The sequence below is a fragment of the Ambystoma mexicanum genome, chromosome 2q (assembly GCF_040938575.1).
Source record: "Ambystoma mexicanum isolate Mex_15411 chromosome 2q, UKY_AmexF1_1, whole genome shotgun sequence".
In the NCBI taxonomy this organism is placed as follows: domain Eukaryota; kingdom Metazoa; phylum Chordata; class Amphibia; order Caudata; family Ambystomatidae; genus Ambystoma; species Ambystoma mexicanum.
This window is the reverse complement of record NC_090924.1, coordinates 493,086,469-493,107,312: the sequence shown is the minus strand read 5'-3', so window position 1 is coordinate 493,107,312 and position 20,844 is coordinate 493,086,469. Positions and strand designations below refer to the sequence as shown.

The 20,844-nt window shown below is 47.9% G+C and overlaps 1 protein-coding gene across 1 annotated transcript in view; it reads left to right on the top strand.

The window, feature by feature from the left end:
- LOC138569550 (kinesin-like protein KIF19) overlaps positions 1 to 20,844 on the top strand; it is a 3,041,213-nt gene that overhangs the window by 2,879,527 nt on the left and 140,842 nt on the right. The window lies entirely within an intron of this gene.

The window sequence follows — 20,844 nt, the reverse complement described above, 5'->3', positions numbered from 1 at the left end:
TTCCCAGAGGTAAATTCAGTAACGCATCCCAGCCAGACCTCCAGGATGGTCAGGGTTGATATCCCTGGCCTTGGGCACCGGTCTCTCATGTGGGTTGACCATCCCCAAGCCCAGTATGGAGCTCTGGCTGGGCTGTGTTACAGCTTTCCATCCGGGGAAGAATGGGGACCCTGCCGGAACTGCCACTGGACTTGGCCTTAGGGACGGTTGACCCACTTGGGAGACAGCCACCCAAGGCCAGGGACATTACCCCCCGACTTTCCTGGAGCTCATACTGGCCTGCGTTACTGCTTCTCCCTCTGGGAAAGGTCGGGGACCCTGCCGGGGCTCCCTGGAATATTCTGGGCTTGAGGGCGGTCAAACCACATGTGAGACAGCCACCCAAGGCCAGGGACATCACCCCCGCCCATCCTGGAGCCCATCCTGGAGCCCATCCTGGAGCCCATCCTGGAGCTCTGGCTGAGCTGTTTTGCAGAATTTCCCCCTGGGGAGGGACCGGGACCCTGCCAGGGGCTCCCTGGGGCTGCCACTCTGCTTGGGGACGGTACACCCACATGGGAAATGGATGCCTACGGCCAGGGACATCACCTCCAACCGTCCTGGAGTTCTTGCTGGCCTGTGGTACCAGGGAGTCCCGGCATTGTGCCAATACCTCCCCTAAGGGAAAAGCTGTAATGCAGCCCAGCCAGAACTCCAGGACGGTTGCAGGTGATGTCCCTGGCCTTGGACATCCGTTTACCATGTGGATGTACCATCCCCAAGCACAGCGACAGCTCCAGGGAGCCCTGGCAGGGTCCTTTTCCCTCCCCAGGGGTAAATTCTGTAACGCAGCCCAGCCAGCGATTCAGGATGGTCGGGGGTGATGTTCCTGCCCTTGGGCGGCTGTCTCCCATGTGGGTCAACTCCCCCTCCCCCAAGCACAGTGGCAGTCCCAGGGAGCCTCTGCAGGGTCCCCGTCCTTTCCTGGAGGTAGAAGGTATAATGCAGGCCAGCTAAAGCTCCAAGAAGGTGGGGGGTGATGTCCCTGGCCTTGGGTGGCTGTCTCCCATCTGGGTTGACTGTCCCCAAGCCCAGCGACAGTTCCAGGGAGCCCCGGCAGGGTCCCTGTCCTTTCCCAGAGGGAAAAGCTGTAACGCAGGCCAGCCAGAACTCCAGGATGGTCAGAGGTGATGCCTCCAGCCTTGGGTGCCTTGCCTCCCATGTGGGTTTACCATCCCCAAGTGCAGGGGCAGTCCCGGGGAGCCCCGGCAGGATCCCCATTCCTCCCCGGAGGCGACCTCTGTAACGCAGCACAGCCAGAGGTGCAAAAAGGGATTGTGGACGGTCAAACCACATGGGAGACAGCCGCTCCCAGGGAAACACCAATGTTATGCTAGCATGGGGGCAATTTGTAGTTTGACCCTGCAATTGTGTCCGAGCCCACCAAAATACCTCCCCAGACAGCCCACTCCCGCCCACACCACCAACAATCCAGCCCCAGTCCCACCAACCCCACTGACAATGGGCCCTAACCGTAGAATAATAAAAAACAGTATCACATAATGTTGCAGCTGCTCGCGTAGAAAAGCTGTAAACGTAACAAAAATCATGTGTTACCTATGGTCACCCCAGCAAAAACAAATCATAACTACTACTCTCTGATCATGGCCCACCTTTCAAGCCATCCCTGGTGGTCTACTGATCCTCACCCCCAAGTAAAAACACATTTGCCCCTTCCTAGGGGCAGATTGCAAGATTGCACTACCAATCTGCCCCCACAGAGGGCTACATGAGAAGCCTCCCCATCCATTTGGGGTGGGGGGAGACGGCCATCCCCTTTTTATTACATAAGCCAGAGGTGATTTAGAGTGCCCCCCACCAACAACATTTTTGTTTTAGATTATAATTTTTTTGCCTCTACCCTATGAGCAGATGGCCACATTATTGTGCCGATCTGCCCCCAGGGGGGCAAAACGTACTGCCCCATGATTAGAGGGGCCTGTACCAAGATTTCTGGTGGCCCTCTCCTCCCCACCCTAAATGGATGGAGGGGCATCTCATGAAATCTGCCCCAGGGAGGGCTAAATGAGGTGCCCCCCATCCACTTGGGGTGGGAGGGAGAGGACCACCCCCCTTTTCATTCCATATATTCCCTGGTGGTTTAGTGTCCCTCACCCCTCCCAAAACATCCTTATTTTTTTTTTGCCCCTTTCCTAGTGGCAGATGGGCACATTAGTGTGCCTATCTGCCCCCAAGGTGGGCAAAACGTGCTGCCCCATACTTTGGAGGCTGGGGGGAAGAGAGGCCTGCATGCATAGTAAGCTGCCCCCTCACCCCAGCCCCCCACCCCCACACTTCAAAAACAGATCCCTGGTGGTTTGTGGCATTGCTGGGCGCGGATCGGGCAATTCGCGCCCAGCAATGCTTCAAAGAAGGTGTCGTTGGAAAGGGGAGTTAAAGTAGCATCAATTTAGGGTGGGGCAGGGATCCTTCTACGATACAACAATTTGTTGCTTGGCTAGTGTAAAGCTTAATGAAATCAATTCAATAATATCCTTAGTCTTTACTGTGTCTCCTAAAGATGAAGACCCCAAGGGGCGATTGCAAGATTTATTTAGCATGGATTGACACGGAACAGGCTTTTAATAGCATCAGTAGAGAACAATTGTGGGAGAAAACGACCACCTGGGGTGTCCAGAAGACCTATTACTGGCAATTAAGGACCTGTACACGGGGACGTCACTGAAAATTGGAGTTGACCAAGAGAGACATCTGTAAAGTGTATTCCGATTTCTAAGGGTTTAAAGCAGGCATGTCCCCTGGCCGCTGCGCTGTTTAGCTAATTCATCGCTGACCTGTGCAACGTCATGGACCCTTCGCCCTCATGCTCCCCAAAGATCAATGGTTACATGACAGGATGGCTCTTGTATGCTGGTGACCTGGTTATCTTAGATAGAACCCCACTTGGCCTACAGAGGAAACTCAATATCCTGCAAAAGTATGTAGAACAGAACGGCTTCAAAATCAATGCGTGCAAAACTGAAATATTGATCTTGGAGAACCGGAAGGGTCGGAAGTCTAAAACACCAAGTTGAACCTTGAACAAGCATAGAATTACACCGGAACAGTCCATAAAATAAGTGCAAGTGCCTGTGAAACCCCATGGAAAGAGCACTTAGAGGGTAAAATCAAACAATTAACTGCTCAAGGCATACGGATCGAATGGAAATATGGAAAGTTCTTGCTCCTGCCGATCATTCATTTTTATAACGAGAAAGCTAGACCTGCCCTCACTTTCGCTGCCGAAGCCTGCCTCTGCTTGTCATTGGAAATATGGGACCGCCTTGAGGGTAGATTCTGGAGACAGATTCTAAGCCTACCCAACGAGTACCCATGGTGGTGATAAGACATGAAATTGGCCTTCTATCCTTGTATGTAAGGGTGGTATGGAAGTCCATGCTTCTCTTTGTCAAACTATACGCCCCTGATTGTCCACCCCAATATAAGATCCTATTGGCAAATAAGGCTGCAACCCCCGACTGGTCTTTGAAGATGTGGCTAGATAGATGCAATGATATTTTGTTAAACCTAGGATTATCTGTCGACATTTTAACTTGAAATCCTACACATGTTAAAAGGATGCTTCTGTTTCTTAGGTTCCGACTAAATATACTACACACAAAGTTTACTCTATGTAGATATGGAATGACTTTAGGAGCCGAAAACTGCAAACTTTGTAATGCCCAAGTGGAAACCTTGAACCATCTAATCTTGTTTTGCCCTGCATTGAGATCCAATAGAACTATGTACTTCTACATTCAACTGGCAAACAAATATGGCCTTGATGCTGAAGCCTGGTAGGAGGCTGTTAATGGGGGGTGCAGGGGAAGGTATTTAAAATGAATTGATTTGTGATTTGGGACTGTGATTGGCAAAGGTTTGTAATTAACTAAACGCCAAAAATAAAAACAAAACAAAAAAATATCCTTACTCTTTTTTTTAGGCAATATTCCCAGAAGACACATATTGGGTTCATAGGGATGCACCCAGCCCATGTTGTGCGTCCTTGGGTACTTTACTACCTCTTCCCAAAATTCCAATATAACTTCATAGCCCTACCACACATGAAACAAATTACTTTCCAAACTATATCATAGACAGGCTAAACTAAGCTCTGCACTAAACTTTGCGTAATGCAAGGAGTCAAGTATGCATAGTGGAGGACCTCAAAATGTATATACCTAAGGCGGGCATTGCGTGAAACTACCTTTGTGTTAGTGTACATAGTATCACTAATCTTTTAGAGGGGAATCCCATAAAGTCCACCATAGTGGAAGCTCTATCTTTTAATGGGTAATTGGAAATTATCTAAACAAGAGGTAGATAGCTCTTATCAACAGCTACAAACATTAAATCAATACTGTTTCTCTTCACACATATTCATTTTAATCAAAATTACATATAAAAATCAATTTATCAAACAACTTTAAATATTAAAACACTGTATAAAAATACAAATCTGTCATGACCCGGCGAAATTGCCCCTTCTGGACCTCATGGTCATTGTCACGAAGGGCTTGTACTCCTTGTTCCTCCCAACATGGCCGTACCAAGCTCTGTGCTACGCACTAGCTTTCACGTTGTGGCACGTACTATAAATTGATCACGCCCCTGCCGGTCCGCGCGTCTCAACGCTATCTTCGGTAGTGACCCGACGTGTGTTTACTCTCTACATTGGTTTCCTTTGATCCTCTTACTTCCTTCCTTGCCTTTTATCCTGTTCCTGGATTTCCCCCTACTTACTCGTTCATCGCTAATCCCGGATACCCTGGAACCACGAACTTCCCGGAACTCTGAACGCGTCCTGCAACCTGACGAGGCTCGGGCAAGCCTATTCAAGACCCGAACCATCCACAGGAAGAGTCCTGCGGCCGAACAAGGCAGATCCCAATCACAGGTGAGACGGGGGAGATTTACGACAGTTTTAGACGCCAAACGATCAATATGGATTCTACCATGGAGAATGCTATTCAGGACCTGATGCGCGGAATGCAAGAACTTTCCACAGAGATGCAGAATTTAAAAGCCGAGAATGCGGCGCTAAGACAGCTTGTCTTGTCACGTGGCTCCGCGAACAAGGACAGCGTATTATTGGGAGGAGTGGTTGATAAATACGACGGTTCAACAAAGACCTTACGTGGATTCCTGGATTCTTGTTTCGTACATTTTACCTTCAAGCCCTACTATTTCTCAACTCCTAGGGCTAAGGTGGGCTTCATAATATTGCATCTTTCCGGTAATGCCCTTACATGGGCCACTCCTTTACTCAATTCAGGGGATGCTCTCCTGGATGATTATGAAGGGTTCATCGCGGAACTCAAGACCATGTTCGAACGACCAGAGCTGGTCCACGGTGCTCAAGAGAAGTTACTTGACTTCCAACAAGGATCCCAAGACATGTTGACCTATGTTACCAGATTCAAACAGCTAGCCAAAGAGGCGGGCTGGCCCATGGAAGTTACTTTTACCTTGTTTCGCAGAGGTCTAAATGAAGAGATTAAGGACGAGTTAGCCAGGGTGGCACGTCATAGTTCATTCCAGGCCCTCCTGGACTTGTCTATGCAAATAGACTTCAGAATCCAAGAAAGAAAGGCCGAAAAGAAAAAGAATAAAGTCTCAATTCAAAGAAACTCCCCAGAGAATACTACAAGGACAGAATCTGCCAAGAATGCGAGCACTGATTCTGAACCCATGCAACTTGGAGCCTTTCGTGGACCAATTTCCCCGCAGGAAAGGTTAAGAAGCATACACACAGGCTTATGCATGTATTGTGCCTCAGATAAACATCTAGTTAAGGAGTGTCCTCTGGCTCCTCCCCGACGCTCGGGAAACGCCAGCTCCCGATCCTAAATGGAGCTAGGTTTCGGGAGAGCGATGTTTGCTCCACATCAATTCCATTCTTGAACTCTCCTGGACAAAACAAATTGGTGATATTACAGGCCTTTTTATCGCCATCCAAGGACAAGGTCTACCCCATACTGGCCTTGGTGGATTGCGGAGCAATGGGAGTCTTCATTGATCAAGATTGGGTCAGAAATCATAACATTCCATATGAAGCAAGAAGTTTTTCACAGCCAGTGGAAGCAATTGACGGAAGACCTCTTTCCTCAGGACCCATAAGTCTGCAAACAAGGGAGATCCATCTTTCCATAAATCATCATCAAGAAAGAATTGTGTTTGACATTATAAAATCAGCCCATTACCCCTTGGTTCTGGGCATGCCCTGGTTACAAAGGCACAATCCATATATTAACTGGACGGCCGGATCCTTATTCCTGGGCTCGGAGTTCTGTATGAACCATTGTTTAAACCTGGATACCTCAGTCACAGCTCCTATAAGTCTACCAAGGTGTCCAGAGACACCACTCATGGTTTCCAATATTGTACAAGTTCCAGAGATCTATCAAGGGTATGCTGATGTATTCTCTACTGCCATTGTTCAACCCTTACCTCCACATAGACCCGAAGACTGTGCCATAGATACTGAACCCTCAGCAGTGATTCCCTTTGGCAGGATGTTTATCCTTTCAGAACCCGAAAAGAGAGCCCTCCGGGAATACCTAGACACTAATCTTGAGAACGGCACCAAAAGACCTTCAAAATCACCAGCTGGTGCTTCATTGTTTTTCGTTCCAAAAAAGGATACCAAAGAGCTTAGACCTTGCCTGGACTATCAGGGCCTAAATCAATACACCCTGAAAGGCAGATACCCACTACCCCTGATCTCGGATATCCTTGAAGCTGTGAGAGGTGAAGTGATATTCACGAAACTGGATCTCCGAGGTGCTTACCATTTGATCCGTATCCGGGAAGGAGACGAATGGAAAACAGCCTTTAGAACACCCTTTGGTCACTTTGAATACCTAGCCATGCCCTTTGGTCTGACTAATGCTCCCGCAGTCTTACAGCTTTTTATGGATAGGGTGTTCTCTGACATGTTATTTCTCAATGTTATCGTCTACTTGGATGACATATTGATCTTCTCCAAGGATTCCTTGAAACATGAAGAACATGTAAAAGCAGTACTTCAACGTCTCAGTGAAAATCAACTCTTAGCCAAACCAGAAAAATGTTTGTTTCATGTTTCATCAGTTCACTATCTGGGATTTGTCCTTAGTTCAGAAGGAATTAGTATGGACCCTTCAAAGGTGAAGGCCATACTGGCTTGGCCCGCCCCAACAGCTGTTAAGTAAATACAATCCTTCCTGGGGCTTGCCAACTTCTACCGGAAATTCATTCCCACCTTTTCCGAGATTGTTCAACCCATTGTTAATCTCCTGAAGAAAGACGTTCCATTTAACTGGTCTATACCACAAGATAAGGCATTCCAACGCTTGAAAGAAGAATTCACTCAGGCCCCCAACCTGGCCCAACCTGACATAAATCGTCCTTTTCTAGTGGAAACTGATGCTTCCAATTACGCCATAGGAGCAGTTTTAAAACAAGAATCCGATGATAAGTTGGAACATCCCATTGCTTATCTCTCACGGACCCTGACCACCAGCGAGACTCACTACTCAGTTCTGGAGAAGGAGTTATTGGCCATTCGTCATGCCTTCACTGAATGGAGACATCAACTCCTGGGTGCTAAATATCCAGTTCAAGTCCGTACTGATCATCGAAATCTTCAGGTCCTACAATCCATGGAGTGCAGGAACAGTAGACAAGCTTGATGGGCCTACTTCTTTGCTCAATATCAATTTCAAATTTCACATGTTCCTGGATCGCAAAACTTGATTGCCGATGCCCTTTCTCGGCGTCCCGACTACGTTCCCTTGGAGGATAAGATCTATCCTAAAATGTTTCCACCCACAATCTTTGTAGCTCAAGCGATCAATCTCCTGGAAGAAATCAGAGTACAGACTCAACTATCTGAACTCTGGAAGGACATATCCAAGAAAAATCCCTGGCGTCTGACAATCAAGGAAGGATATTTATTCAAGAACAATTCAGTGGTCATTCTGACAAAAGAACTTCAACAGAAGGTAATGAATCTATGCCATGATACTCTTCACTCCGGCCATCGAGGAGTAACCAACACCTTCCGTCTTATACAAAGACAGTTCTGGTGGCCAGGGATGAAGTCCAGTGTAGTTCAATACATCAAGACCTGTGCTATTTGTAGTCAGAACAAATACGATAATCAGAGGCCGGCGGGTCTGCTTCTGCAACCTACGTTGCCAACCAGACCCTGGGAAGTTATTGCCACTGACTTCATTGTTGAATTACCACCTTCCCGAGGATATACAACCATCATGGTAACCATTGACTTGTTCACTCATCTAGCTCATTTTACACCATTGTATAAACTACCATCTTCCTCAGAACTTGCTGGAATTTTCCTGGAACATATTTTTCGTCTTCATGGCCTTCCTTCCAAGATTATTTCAGATCGGGGACCTCAGTATATTTCACAATTCTGGAAACATCTCTGTTGTGTTCTAGGAATCCAACGTGCCCTTTCTTCAGGCTATCATCCACAAACCAATGGGGCAGCGGAACGAGTAAATCAAACCCTGGAACAATATCTTCGTTGTTGAGCCACCAAGGTTCAAGACGATTGGTCTCTCCTTATACCTTTAGCCGAATTCTCCTACAATAACTCAGATCATTCAGCCCTCAAGATCAGCCCTTTCTATTGCAGTCAAGGATATCATCCGTCTGTTTTACCATCAGTTCTTCCAGAATCTACTCCGGTACCTACCCTTGACTCTTGGATTCAGACGCTGATCGACTTACAAAGAGAGGCCAGGGATCAGTTAGAACAGGCCCAGACTCGAACCAAAAGATATGCGGACTCTAAGAGAAGACCATCACCTTCCTATTCAGTTGGCGATCAAGTCTGGTTAGCCTCAAAAATGTTACCTCGACATCTACGACCAAACAAATTAGCTCCTCGCTATTATGGTCCATTTTCTATAAAGGAGATCATCAATCCTGTCTCCTTCCGACTTAAGCTCCCGGATTCCTGGAAGAAGATACATCCAATCTTCCATACTTCCCTGTTGAAACCCTACGTTAGTTCTACTCGAAAACCCTTCAAACCCACACCTGTTGTTGTGGACGACCAGTTGGAATATGAGGTGTCCAGGATATGTGATTCCAGGTATAGGAGGGGTCGACTACAATATCCGGTCGAGTGGAAAGGCTACCCCCCTAGCGTGAGAACATGGGAACCAGTTTCTAATTTAAAGACCCCTCGTTTGCTCAGAAGATTCCATCTTATTCACCCAGGCAAGCCTGGAGGAACCAATCTTCGGAGGGGGCATGCTGTCATGACCAGCGAAATTGCCCCTTCTGGACCTCATGGTCATTGTCACGAAGGGCTTGTACTCCTTGTTCCTCCCAACATGGCCGTACCAAGCTCTGTGCTACGCACTAGCTTTCACGTCGTGGCACGTACTATAAATTGGTCACGCCCCTGCGGGTCCGCGCGTCTCAACGCTATCTTCGGTAGTGACCCGACGTGTGTTTACTCTCTACATTGGTTTCCTTTGATCCTCTTACTTCCTTCCTTGCCTTTTATCCTGTTCCTGGATTTCCCCCCCTACTAGTTCATCGCTAATCCTGGATACCCTGGAACCATGAACTTTCCGGAACTCTGAACGCGTCCTGCAACCTGACGAGGCTCGGTCAAGCCTATTCAAGACCCGAACCATCCACAGGAAGAGTCCTGCGGCCGAACAAGGGAGATCCCGATCACAGGTGAGACGGGGGAGATTTACGACAAAATCAGGAGTGACAAAGACAACCTTCTTGAATAGGCAGTTATCTAAGTAGATCAAGTTATTACTTACAACTGAGAATTTAATAAACATCTCGGTGTAATATATATCCTTAAATTGGAATTTTAAATCTAGATGGTTAATTCTTTGACCACATTAATAAACATGACATGTTTCACTTCTCTTCTGTTGATTTAGGGACTTTCTTCAGGAGTATTGTCACTCGACTCTTATTACAGTAAAACAAGACGTTCAACTATTGCATCTAGTTGAAAATGGTTTCAACTTCTTGTAGAAAGTGAAAAAGCACCTGCTTTTTAAAATGTAACTGTTGATAAAAACAAACAAAAGAGAGAGTAAGCTATTATTGCTTAGTTAAATCTCTATGATTAAGTTTTAATCTCTAACTAGACCTTGAAACTTAAATACCTGGTCTAGTCCGTGGAGTGAACTTCAAAGAAGATGGAGTCCTGAATTTAGCAGGGAATCTCTTCTCTGGTGCGAGTTACACATTTATTAGTGATTCTCGACCTGTAGAAACATTTACATCGGTTCAGTTCCCAGCTTCAGCTGCCCCAAAACCACTCTGAGGCCTTAGTCCACAGGTCTGCAGTGGGGGGCAGGCTCAGTTAGCATTTGGAAGAATGGCAGGGCATTACTTCTTATGCTTGGGCCTTGCAAACAGTGGCCCTGGGTTACTGCCTACCCTTTTTAAAAAGGCCTCCGGATCATCCATCATGGAGCCACTCCTGCAAAACTCCAGATCTGTTCCAATGCCTGTTATGGAGAGGAACAGAGGGTGGTACTCCCCTTACTTTTGATCCCTAAAAAAGACAGAGGATTGAGAACCATTTTAAACTCGAGATACTTGATCAAGTTACTCAGGAAGGACAAGTTCAAAATGGTTACGCTTTATCAGATCCTTCAGGCCCTCCTGCTCCAGGATTGGACCTTCAGGATGCTTACTTTCATGTGCCTATTCATCACAAGCACAGGAAGTACCTGAGGATCACTTTTGTCGGTTCTCATTATCAATTCAGAGTTCTGCCATTCGGGCTCATGTTTCGAGTTCTGCCATTCAGGCTCACCTCTGCCCCCAGGGATTTCACTAAGTTGATGGTGGTAGTGGCAGCAAGTCTCAGGAGGGGGGGAGATATTCACGTCTACCCATACCTGGACGATTGGCTGATCAGGGCTCATTCTCCCGGCCAAGCCCTGGAACCAGCATCACCTGCCACTCTCTCCACAGACTGGGATTCTACCTCAACTTTAAGAAGTCCCACATGATACCCTCTGAGAGGCTCTAATTCATCAGAGCAGTCCTGGAAGCTTCCTTGGGCAAACCCTTGCCACCCGAGATGAGGGCTCAACACATTCAGCAGATGGTCATCAAATTCCAGAGTGCCCAGCGTCTCCGGCCTTCAATTTTCTGAGGTTGCTCAGCCTCATGGCATCCTACATTTTTCTGGTGCCAGAGGTTCGGCTGAGAATGAGATCCCTCCAGTGGGCCCTCAGGTGCCAATGGTCTCAATTTTCAAGCAAGATATCAGACCACCTTCAAGTTCTGAGGAGGGTCGCACAGGATCTCCTGTGGTTGGCCTGTGAGGACAACATTCTGAAAGGGGAACCTTTTTGGCAGCAATGGCTGGAGATACCGGTAGTTACGGATGCCTCACTCATGGGGTGGGCAGCCAACGGCAACAATCTGACCGTCAGCGGTCGTTGGTCTCCATCCGAGTCCAAACTACACATCAACCTTTTAGAGTTGAGGGCAATCAGACTAGTGCTGAAGCCCTTTCTGACCTCTGTCCGGGGGAAGAATGCCCTGATAATGACGGACAAGACAATGGACAACACAGTGACCATGTACTACCTCAACAAGAGAGAAGGTGTAGGGTCACTACCACTGTGCAGAGAGGCAATGCAGCTCTGGTTCTGGCACTACAAGAAGGGATCTCCCTCTTGGCAGTTCACCTAGCTGGAGTGGAGAACAAAGCAGTGGACACGCTGAGCAGGCAGAGCACAGTCTTCCATTAGTGGGTACGATCTCAGGAAGTCCTTCAGGAGATCTCCTTCCTTTGGAGAATCACTCAAGTAAATCCAGTGTCAACAGGAAGTGCAAACTGTTCTGCTCCAGATAGGATCTCTACGGGACATGTTTGTAATGGACTGGGAATTTCCACTCCTGTATGGGTTCCCGCCAGTCCCCATCAACCCTCATGTCCTCAGGAGGTTGAGGAAGTTTGGGAAATCCTTGATCCTGATTGCTCCGGATGGGGCCAGGAAGACTGGGTAACAGGACCTTCTAGACATGTCCATCTGCCCTCTGATACGTCTTCCACAAAGAGAGGACCTTCTCTCACAAGAGGGGGGTTGGGGACAGGTTCTCCATCCAGAGGTCAAGACGTTCACCCTTCATGCCTGGTTTCTGAGAGATATATGGATTGGACCTCCCGGAAGAGGCAGTGGAAGTTTTGCTTTAAGCCAGAAGGCCAGCAACGAAACTTCTGTATCACTGCCATTGGAATACATTCTTCAGCTAGTTGACTCTTTTCTGTGTGATACACCTATGCTGTTATCTTTCTTACTACACCTAGCTAATCTTCGGCTCCAGATTGGTACTATGAAGGGATACTAAGCAGCGCTATCCATCTTTAAGCGCACACCAGAGCAGGCATCTTATTTCAAAATTCCAATTGGGGTGCAGTTTTTGAAAGGTTCCCTAATGTGTTCCCTCCAGTCACTTTTGTGGTTCCCGTTTGGGATGTAAATCTGGTTCTGAAATTCCTTATGTGTGCTCCTTTTGAGCCTTTTTCATTCTTGTCCTTTAAGGATGCTAACACTGAAGACAGTTTTCTTAACGGCCAAAGCATCAGCACGCAGAATTAGCGAATTGCAGACGTTGCCGTTCAAACCACCGTTTACCTCTTTCTTCAAGAAGAAAGCCGTTCTGAGAGTCTGATCCACTTTTCTCCCAAAGGTGGTTTCGGAATTTCACCTTTCTCAGAAAATAGTGCTACCAACCTTTTATGCGCCACTTCACCCTGGTAAGGAAGAGGAGAGGCTTCAAGGTGGGGCAAGACAATCAGTTATTTGTGGGCTAAACGGGACACAAACTAGATCTTGCAGTGACAAAACAAACGTTATCCTGCTGGATAATTCTATGCATCACTGATTGCTATAATTTGGCCGGGAGGAACGTCCCTGTGAGCTTGCGATCACATTAGATGAGGGTTGTGACCACTTCATCCGCTTTGCAGAGAGGCGTGCCGGTACAGTATATCTGTGCGGCAGCCACTTGGTCCTCTTTACATACTCATTAATGTCTGGACTCTGCATCGGGACAGGAAGCAGGATTTGGGACGGCTGTGCTTCACAGCATTAAATAAAAATAATAAAATTCTTACTCCCACCTGCATTACAATATTGCCTTGGGAGTGTATCATAAATTGAGGAATATGTGGGAAGACACAATTCTTTTGAAGAACAGATTACTTACCCCTAGTAATGTTATTTCTACTGGAGGTTCCTTCAACGTATTTCTCATCGCCCCTCCCATCCTACCCTTCAGTAGAATTTCCATGTTTTACACCTTTCTTTCTTAACTACCTGGTCTTTTGGCCTTGCAAAGTCCGTTGTTCGGATACCAGAGGGGGAAAAACTAGGAACTGAAGTAATGGGTGGTGTATGTGCTATATATGCCATGGGTGGCATCAGCCTTAGAGAGTGGATGGAGACGGTGGAGGAACATAGTCGACGAGGCATGGCGCCCTCTACTGAAAAAAAATAATCTGAAGCAGCTGACGCTGGAAGGAGATATCATAGGATGAGGGATACATGGGAGAAACATCCAGTTGAAAGAACATTTGTAATTTGTTTATCTGCCCTATAGCCGTGCCTGCTAAGAATCCTGTTGGTAGCCTGTTCTTGGACACTCTATTACCTGGCAATGAAATCTCTGTGAAATAATCTGTATCCCCCCACATGGAATGATTTTATCCTGAGAACAATTATCACCAGTATAGACTCAGGAAACATCTTTGTTACTTTACCACTACTACTACTTTACTACTACTACTACTACTACTACTACTACTACTACTACTCCCTTGGGCTTCCTTTCAATAAGCTCTTAGATCCCTTGGTATACTATCCTGCCAGGTATCTTATCATAATGTCCCATGCTTTCATGTACTTTGAATGGATTGCCTGTTATACTCCCCTGCCAGGGATCCCTTTCTAGGGTCTTGCAGACCGCCTGGTATACCGCTGCCAGGTATCTTGCCCCAAATGTTCACTGCCTGATGTACTCCTTTTACCAGGACTTCTCCTTTGTTTCACTGTCATTTAGTATAGTTCAGTTGTATTGCTTTACTGTGCTTCCACTTAATTGGCTTGAGAAACTACTTGTTCCAACTTTCCCCACATTGATATCTCGTACATGGGGACTTTGCGCTTCATATGGTCGGTTTTCAAATATACTCATTTGCTTATGTGCCTGTCGGTATTCCCTGGGGTCCCCAATGGCTGTGGGTAGACTCACAATTGTTTTGCAGTGTCCCTGACCCGTGGCACTTTGATGCAATGAAGCTTCCTCTCTTCCTCGTACTGCAGACCTTCTTCCAATGTGCCCGGCAGCTCCGCGCTCAACCGCCGGCATCACTGCTGCTTCTCGGCATGGCCGTGTCTATGGTAGCTGTGCTGCTGGTATTTCGATGGTCCTCCCATAGTACCAACTGCGTTCCTCCTGGCCTTGCACCACACCGGTATGTATCTGTGAGCCGCTGCCTGGAAGTGCTTGCTCTCTCCAGTGCGGCCCTTTCTCGTACTGCTTCCTTCTCCCGCTTTGTTGCTTTCTTGAGTGCAGACACCATTTTTAAATGTCCCACATACTCACACTTTATCAAAATAACTAGTCCATATGTTCAGCTTTGTGTTTCTTTCCATCTGCATTTACTCCTTCTTCATCTTCCTCATCTCAGTGCTTCAGGCATTATGAAAGTTGGAGTTCATAGATTTGCCAGGTTTCCTAAAGTTATATTATTTAGGACTTTAACTAAGAAAAACATTAGAAACAGGAGGTGTTAAGTGTGTGTCCTGTGTGTTTGGGGTATGAATGATATTTTGTCTAGAGTGATTTGCAGGAAGGGGGTTGTGGGTTTTGCAGTGTGAGGGCTTTCTATAGTGACAACAAGCCATTAAGAATTAAGGAATTATGAGGCCTTCTTTTCTACAAGGGGAAGAATACTGCATCTTTCCTGATGGGGGTCATCACCTTCCCTGACATCCATCTCCTCCCACATGATATGATCCCCCCTCATAGTACCACCCCCAGGGTCAGGATCAGGTAGCAGCTGCCGCCCTATGGCCACATAAGAGGAGAGCCTTGCCGGGGAATCAGTGATGAGTCCTTAGGATTCACCACATAATCCACCACCTCATCGCCACCATACAGTCAGTGTAAGCCGGTCATAACTGGTTTTAGTTCATGCGCCTCCTGCGCCAGGAGTATTCCCGTGTCAGACATCCATCAACACTTCCTCAGGTGTCTAGGGTGCAATCACTAGTGGGATAGCTATGTAGCCAGTGGTACCCTAGGATCTCAAGAACTTAGCAGCAAGTTGAACCATTGGAAGGGCCCTCTATTTCATTGTGTCAGGAATGTTCTCAACTCCCAGCACTGAAGAGCATCCTGCGTTTTTGGGCGGAAGTGCTATTTTTTTCTTAGGGCACCCCACCATGGTGACTCCTTTCCAGAGAGAATCTTCTGTTCTGATATTGTCCCTTCTCCCCTTGGGGGAGCCCCTTCCCATGCGGTCAGGGAGGTGAGGACGCTACTCGATAGTGCCCCTGGGGGTGACACTCAGCAGGAGGATCTCATGGGGAGGGATCCCCCCTATGGGACTAGGGACGACTCTTTGGGGAAAACACAGTACATCCAAAATACTTCCCAACCTCACTTACCCTCATTCCCTGGGCACAGTACACCAGTCCCCAACATTTCCATGTACTTGTGCAGAGTAGACAGTCCAACCCATGTGAGAACCACTGAGACGACGAAGAGTAGGGACTACTTGCCTGAAGTATGCTGGAAAACTGGGACAAGGAAGAATCCAGCAAACCCAATAAGCAGTGATCATACTTATACTGGGACGAAAAAGATATGTGGGGCCATGAAGAGCACCCCGCTGAACCACAGTAAGCATCCCAGTCTATTTGGACATTGTGCATGCACACAAACTGAGAAGGAATTCTTGACAGTGTCGTCGAGTCCTCCTTGAAGGAACCGCAAGAGCCAGCACGGTCCAGGAAAGAGGAAGAAGGGAGACCGGGTCAGTGAGATGGGAGCAAGAATGCCTGGAGCAGGTCCAGAGCAGAGAGATTGATTGGCAAGCAAGAAAACGGAAGCTCAAGGCGTTCCTCGAGTTGGGCCCACAGGAAGAAAGAGCTGTGCTAGCCGAAAAAGACTTATCGCTGCAGAGCACCTGCAAGCCATAGGAGGACCACAGTTGTCGGGGAAGCCCCGCAGCTGACTGCAAGCACCAAGGAAGACCCAAAACCATTGCGAACCACGAGAAAAAGGTACGCTGTTTCCGAGAAGGTGCTGGGGCACGAGAAGTTGGTGGAAAGCCCAGAGGGCAGAGAGAAGCTGTGAATACAGGGCCTGGGAGCTGCACAATAGTACTTGGCAGAGGTGTTAACCAAGTCTGTCAACGAAACCAAGCAAGAAATGCGAGTCAGGGACCTGCACTCATAAGAGCTCATTTAAGAGTTTATGAAACAATATTGAAGGAGGCCTGGGACCCAAATAGAAGAAGTGGAAAAAAGCCTATACCTGGCAGGATAGTGAACTAGGTATAGGGGAATCTTGGAAAAGAGAAACATATTTCCTCCAATGTGTATCTTTTTTGTTGCAGTATCTGGCAGGGGAGTACACCCGGTCTGCCCAACACAAGTCATTGGGTCGGACTTGACACACAAATAAAGCCTGAAAAAGGCCAGGGGAAGGGAGTCATTCTCCCTGGAATTTATGAACATTGTGAAAGTAGCCAGAAGGGAGGCATTCTCTTGGCATTGTGAAGAGCCAGAGAAAGGCCAGGGGAAGGGACTCATTCCCTTGGCATTGTGAGAAACCCAAGAAAGGCCAGGGAGTAATTCCCCTTGGCAGTGTGAACAGCACGATAAAGGCCAGGAGAAGGAAGTCGTTCATCCTGATGCTGTGAAAAGTATTGGGAAATCTGAAGAAGGTTAGGGGGACAGGGAGTCACCCCCCTAACGATGTGAAGATACAAGACTTTCTTTTTTCATGTGTGTTGGTGAAGTGCCAAGCCAAGAAAGCTTTTGGGACTTTTGTTTTTAACCTTTTTGAAGAACTTTTACTTTTTTCATCACCCGAAAGTGAACTTTGGTTTATAATACAGATGAAGGGAGCCACTCTTCTGGACCAAGAAGAACACCACTTTACTTAGTTTGGTTTAGAGTGTAAGGGGAAGGAAATAGGTTTTGACACACAATGGTGGACTTCTTGTTTTGGACGGACATCCTGATGGAATCCTTAGTATTTGGTTGAGGTAGGGAAACCCCTCTTAGTAATAGGGACAGGTAAGGTTTTCTCTTAGGGTTTTCTCTTTTATTTTACATAATAAGTCTATTTCCCAAAATATACCACCTGTGTGTCAGTTTCCTACTTCTACACCCTTACATCTGATACAGAAGTACATTTCTACCGCTATGTTCTTCGTAAACAACCAGGGTGCACCAGATCTGCTGCTCCTTTGTCATCTGGTGTTTTCGATTTGGGAGTGGTCTCTCTCCCATGGGTTCTCTCTCAAACCAATACATCTTTCGGCATGTTTAACACTGAGGCTGATTATCTCAGCTGATTGAATCATTCGAATCAGGAAAGGGAGATCAAGCAGTCTGTGTTCCTTTCCATTTTTCTCTACTGGGGTGAGCTGACCGTGGTCTCTTTTTGATCCCTCACAATCACAAATGTCCTCTTTGCGTCAAGTTGTGGGACTGGTCAAAATTAGTTAGGCGAAACTCTGACGATTTAGTGGGTCTCCAAGTTCCTCTATTAATTTCCTCTGGTCCCTCTGCTCCCCAGAGTCCAAGCCTGTATTTGTGGAAACCAAGAACACCATTCTCATTCTGATAGCACCTCTATGGCCGGGCCAGTTCTGATTCTCTGACCTCATAAGGCTTCGCATAGAAGGTCTCATTCTCCTGCAAGACTGTTGCAACCTCTTTCAACAGCTTCTGGGCAAAGTTCCCGGCTGCTGCCTTTGATTGATGAACTTAGCTTCCTGCTTGATTCCTGGCGGCACTTTGGCTTAGCTGCAGATAACATAATTGTCATTCAGCCTGTGAGGAAGCAATCTACACGATCACGGTATAGGAGCAAATGGGGGAGATTTTGCGAGTGGTTCCTGGATAACCACATCAACTATCTGTCTTGTTTACTGAATAATGTTCTTTCTTGCATTTCACATTTGCCTTCATCAAGCATTTCAGTAGAAGCTTGTCACTCCTATTTGTCAACTGTTGCAGTTTACTGGAACACACAATGACCTTCTTTTTCTTCCTCCAATTATATTGTTAACAGGCACTGGGAAGGTCTTTTGAGGGTTTGTCCTCCTGCTAAAAAACCTAACCCTATATGGGACATTAATACTGTTCTATCGGCTCATGCCCGAAGCCTTTTGAGCCAAAGTCCTCAGTAATGAAATTATTTACTGGATGGTTGGCCTTTTGGTGTTTCTTACACACAGAAGGTTAGTGAGACACAGGCTTTTGCTGCCATGCAACCTTACACAATTGTTTACAAAGATTAGGTTGTTTTGAGAACCCACTCACATTTTCTTCCTAAGGTGGTTTCCCCCTTCCATATTAATGATGAGGTGGTGCTCAAATACTCTGTCCTGGGCCGATGTTCTTTGTCTAGATGTCAGGAGTACCCTTAGGTTTTACATACAGCGACCCAAGCAGCTCAGGAATTTTGATGTCTTATTAATGTCTTTTGGAGGTCAGAACCCAGGTACTTAAACATCCACGGCAATGATTACAAGATGGCTCATTGTTGGTATTAATAATTTTTACGCCATACAGAAATGCTTCTCCCCTGAAAGCGGATATATACACATGCTGTTAGGGCTAAAGCTACTGCTGTGTAATGTTCCATGTCACGCGATCAGCAAGGCTGCTAAGAGGTCCACACATAGCTGATGCTAGGTTTGGTCAGGCTGTCCTACTACTACCGAGCCTGATTTGCATATGGTCTTTCCCCTTTTGTAATAGCTTGGCAGGTTAAGAACAGTAGTTTTGCCTAGAGCAGTGCCAGAGGTTAAGATTAATTAAAAAACTTCCAGCCATCACCTGTTTTGTTTCACATTGGCCACGCCTCCTTCAGATGATCCCAGGCCTCAGCCGGACGTAACACACTGCAGAAACTGTTCAGGGGTCTCGTGGTCCCGGACCCTGGTGGTGGAGGGCTGTGCTGTGCAGGCCCAGTGTCTTGTGCGTAGCGCTGATGCTGCGCTAAATAACAGGCTGGAGGCAGGAGTCATGGTGGTAACAGACAGCCAAGCGGAAACCACTCAGCCCTTTTTTCACAGGATGACACGTCTCCCACGTGTCACATTCCATGTGACTTCTGCACGAGCCCAGGAGGGGCTTAAGTCACAACACCCCATGGCAACGGTAAAATGACGTGCTGAGCAGGACCGCTGGAGTCCTTGGTCGGGCTCTCGTCACATGCTCGGTCTTGGCAGGAGGGGTGCGGCATCAGCCTGTGCCATACTGAGAGCACTTGGGGCATGCTGCAGAGGCTGCGCAGTGGCGGGACTGCTTGCGGTACCTTCTCGTCCCCTCTGATGGCAGCCGTGGGAACCCGCTATGCGCTCTCCCCCACACAGGATGAGTTGCCATTAATCTGACAGGGCAGCGGAGGCCACACCTTCTCTCCAGTCGGGAGTTCACTGGGCAGCATCGTGTAGATAGCGGTCACGGACCGCCTGCATACACTCCCTACAGGCAGGAGTGGGGGGGGCAGCATCCCATGTGTTGCAGCGTGCAGGGGTTAGTCGAGGGCGGCATTCAAAGCTGCAAGGCTCCCCCAGCCAGGAGCGATCGCTGCAGCGTAGGCGCCACAATGAAAGCAGCCCCCAGAGTATTTCTTGCTGGCAGCACTTGAAGCCGCCATGACAGGACAGCGGACTTGTCGCCAAGTCCTGACTCGGCTCCCCCAGCCCGGCACCATCGCCAGCAGCGGTCCAGACTGCACACTAGGCAGGCTCTCCCAGGCAGGAGTATACTTATATTTTTTTCCGATGCATGACGGGGAGGCCAGCAGATCTTTCATGCGGTGGGGAGGCCAGCAGGACCATTGTGTGTTGGGGCTGCGGGGAGGCTGCTCCCCTCATTGTGGCCACCATCTTGGCCCTTATTTACGTGCTCGCCCTGACTTCATCAATGCCGGTGGCACGATTTGCCTGGCACCCGGTCAGGCCGTCATCCTGGCAGGGTAAGGTGGTCTCCCCTTTTGGCCGGGTGAGAACTCCCTTCACATGGGGTTGTGTGGCAGGACTGGCTTAGCCCTTCTTGTGGCCACCATATTGGCCCTTATTACCATGCACGACACGGCTTCACCAACGCAGTTGGCCCATTTTGCCACAGCTTCACCAACGCTGTTGCCCAAGGCTGCATGGCAGGGACAGGCTGTGTTCCTACTTCATCGGGATTGGTGGGGCACTGGATCCCATCCTCGTCACCAGTGTTAAGGGGCCTGGTGGTCCCACACCCTGGGAGGCATGAGTCATGTTGATAACAGACTGCCGAGCGGGAAACAGCTTGACCCTTTATTCACAGGATGACATGTCTGGAGGGGCTTAAGTCACAACAGAAACAAGGACAAAGGAGAGGATCCACGGCACCCAGCTACCTTCTTCACTGAGCACTTTGGGGCCGGCACAAGCACCCCCTCCCATAATGGCAATAGGAGCGAGACAGAGTTGCAGTGCAGCTCAGAGGCAGGTGCTGCCTTTAATTGAGGGAGGGAGCTGTTCCACCAGCCCCTAGTTGA